This window comes from Mastomys coucha, unplaced genomic scaffold, assembly GCF_008632895.1.
Source record: "Mastomys coucha isolate ucsf_1 unplaced genomic scaffold, UCSF_Mcou_1 pScaffold23, whole genome shotgun sequence".
NCBI lineage: Eukaryota > Metazoa > Chordata > Mammalia > Rodentia > Muridae > Mastomys > Mastomys coucha.
In genome coordinates this window covers 85,371,735-85,374,451 of record NW_022196906.1, presented here as the reverse complement: position 1 = coordinate 85,374,451, position 2,717 = coordinate 85,371,735, and the positions used below count along the sequence as shown (strand labels likewise).

Genomic DNA, 2,717 nt, shown 5'->3' with positions numbered 1-2,717 from the left:
ATGTTGTGAGGAGAGTTGTTTAAGTCACCACAATTGTTGGTTTCTGTTACATTGAAAAGCAAGTATATAAAGATATAAAATCAGAGAATCTAACATATTATATTTTCATTAATCAAAACCAATACTTCACAAAAACCAAAACTTACTCTTCTATTTTAAACACATTTATTGACTTGGAAAGTGTCTCTTCTTGGAAACTGTAAGCAAGCACCTAAAAGTCTCAAATGGCTTTAGAATTCAAATGAAACAGAAAATACTGTCTCTGGCTCTTCCCTGGGAATTACATTTTTGGGGAAAATTTAAGAATGTTTATCTCTTGGAAGCAAAACACACACACACACACACACACAAACACTTACATTAGATAGGCAGATCTATAGCCAGCTATCTCTCAACCAATTCAACAAAACTAACAACCACTCACTTAATCAAATCTTATACTAATGCTGATATTTAAACAGATTATCTTACCATTAATCTCTGCTATTAGTTTGCAATATAATTAGAGCATAAAAAATTTATATGAATATACTTACCAAAGGTAGTCATCAATGGTGCTGTCTTTGTATGCATGTTTATCTGTATGTATTCCAACATAACTGCTTTTAAAGCCTTTAATCCTCATTAAGCTATAATTAAACAGAAAAAAATACCACCATTATCCCAAATACCATTTTTAAATTTATTATATATCATGGTGGCTTTCCTGCATGGATGCCTGTTCACCACATGTACATCTGGTACCTGGTATCTGATCCCCCAGAACTGGAGTATACACAGGTATACTGAGAATCAAAACTCAAATTCCCTGGAGGAGCAACCAGTGCTCTTAACTCCTGAGCCATCTCTCCAGCTCAATCCAAGCATCATTGTTATCCCTGCATTTGGCTTTTCACAAAACATGGGCTACCATGTGTGGCTCATCCTTTGGTACTAGTATATTGTCCTTCAACTTCATAACTATCAAGAAACGAGAAAGAAAAAAGGAACCATTGATTGTGGTTGCAAGCGAGGTGACAATTATTTGAGACACAGACATGGTTTTCACAGAGATGTATCTCAATGCCAATATTGCTCTGACTGGACCTTATTGTATTTACGTTTACTCATTTGTAAGCCAACAGTATGTTTCAAGGCCTCCTTTACACATATCCTTTTGGTTTTTAATAGCCTGGTACTCCTTCTCTAGAATGATGTAGACCCAACATCACACTATTAATGACAAATTTACATTAGTTTACAAGTTCAGAATTAGAAAAATGTTACTTTGCAGTTCCTCCTTTGAAGTCTTTAGTACTCTGTGTAGGGACGTCTTTCAGAGACCAAAATCTGCACTCCTGTAAAATTTGTATTATTCTAAACAGTCTGGGTTCCTTGAGCTTACCTTTAATACATAACTGAAATTCATTTACTTTATAATCTATGGACTCACAAAGATAGCTGAATTTGTATTTTAAAATAATTAAAATCTTTATTTTTTTTTCCTTTAAAACATTTTCATTCGGTATACCTCTGCTAGATGCTGCAAACTCTAACCTATCGTAAAAACTTTATTTCCTTTATAATTTTCAGTATTGCACACAGTGTAATTCTGTAGCCATTTATTAATATCAGTAACACTTTTGGAGAGAGCGGGTCTAATTGTGTAACTATCCTGAAAACACAGGATGAACTTAATTTGTATCATTATGACACTGATTTGAACTTCTCTGAAGCCCTCTCCTGTGAGGAATGTAGTCTTGGACATCGTTTGTCTCAATCAACTTCCTGCTGACATGAGATAAGGCCTCTTGCTCTTTAATCCTTCTTCTCCACCAACCCATCTTTAAATACATTTTCAAATACTTACTAATTCCCCTCTCTCAAGAAAAGGCTCCACAAGGTTTTTAATTATTTCTGAATTATATAATAAAAATGTATTCATTACAAGATAAAAATCACCCACATACTGAAAAATAAGTACAGCTTTGCAACCATCCACCCATAGATTCTTAGCTTACTTCTATATGTTTAGTAGATTTTTGCTTAAAATTTATGTAGTATATATGTGGTATAAACCCATGTTTGGTGAGTTTATAGTAGGACCAAACATTTTCCACCCTATATCCACACATTCTTTACTTTTATGTAAAGAAAAATGCCTCCAAATAGAGAAATATTATTCATAATCTATTATAGGTTTCATGTTTGGAAATTAAAATTTATGATAATTTTATAGATATTAAGCATCTGTATTTTGACATCAAAAGTTTTTTTCAGTAAAGGAGTAAAGGAGTTTTCCCACATACCAGCTGTAGCAGATATTTTAAGTTTTAGTGTGTGTGTGTGTGTGTGTGTGTGTGTGTGTGTGTATGTGTGAATAGTAATAGTAGTAGTATTAGTTGCAATAACTGTTAGGTCTTTGTGTCCTGATTTCCTTGCTTCACTTATGGTTGTCTTCTTTGCTTTCCAAATAATAAAATAACACTCTGCAAATAAGCAACCGCCCCCTTACATCCATGCAATAGTTCACATCCATTAGACATTCACCTAAACCTAACTTACCCATCACTGATCATCTCAAACACATGAGAGAAAGAAAAGAAATATGAATTCTTCCTTAGAATAGAGATATACAAAAGCAAAAACGTTCTTGCGAGTGGGTGCATTTATAAAATGTATGTGAATGTGTGTGTGTGTAAGTGTGTGTGTGTGTGTGTGTGTGTGTGTGTGTGAGT

General features: G+C 33.7%; 1 long non-coding RNA gene across 2 annotated transcripts in view; it reads right to left on the bottom strand.

Annotated features, from left to right (window-relative positions):
• Positions 1-568: 568 nt before the first annotated feature.
• The window catches only part of LOC116072441, a 166,105-nt gene continuing 163,956 nt past the window's right edge, over positions 569-2,717 (bottom strand). For both annotated transcript variants that reach the window (XR_004111452.1, XR_004111451.1), the window contains exon 4: positions 569-629. This is a non-coding gene — a long non-coding RNA (uncharacterized LOC116072441). The remainder of the gene's footprint in view (positions 630-2,717) is intronic.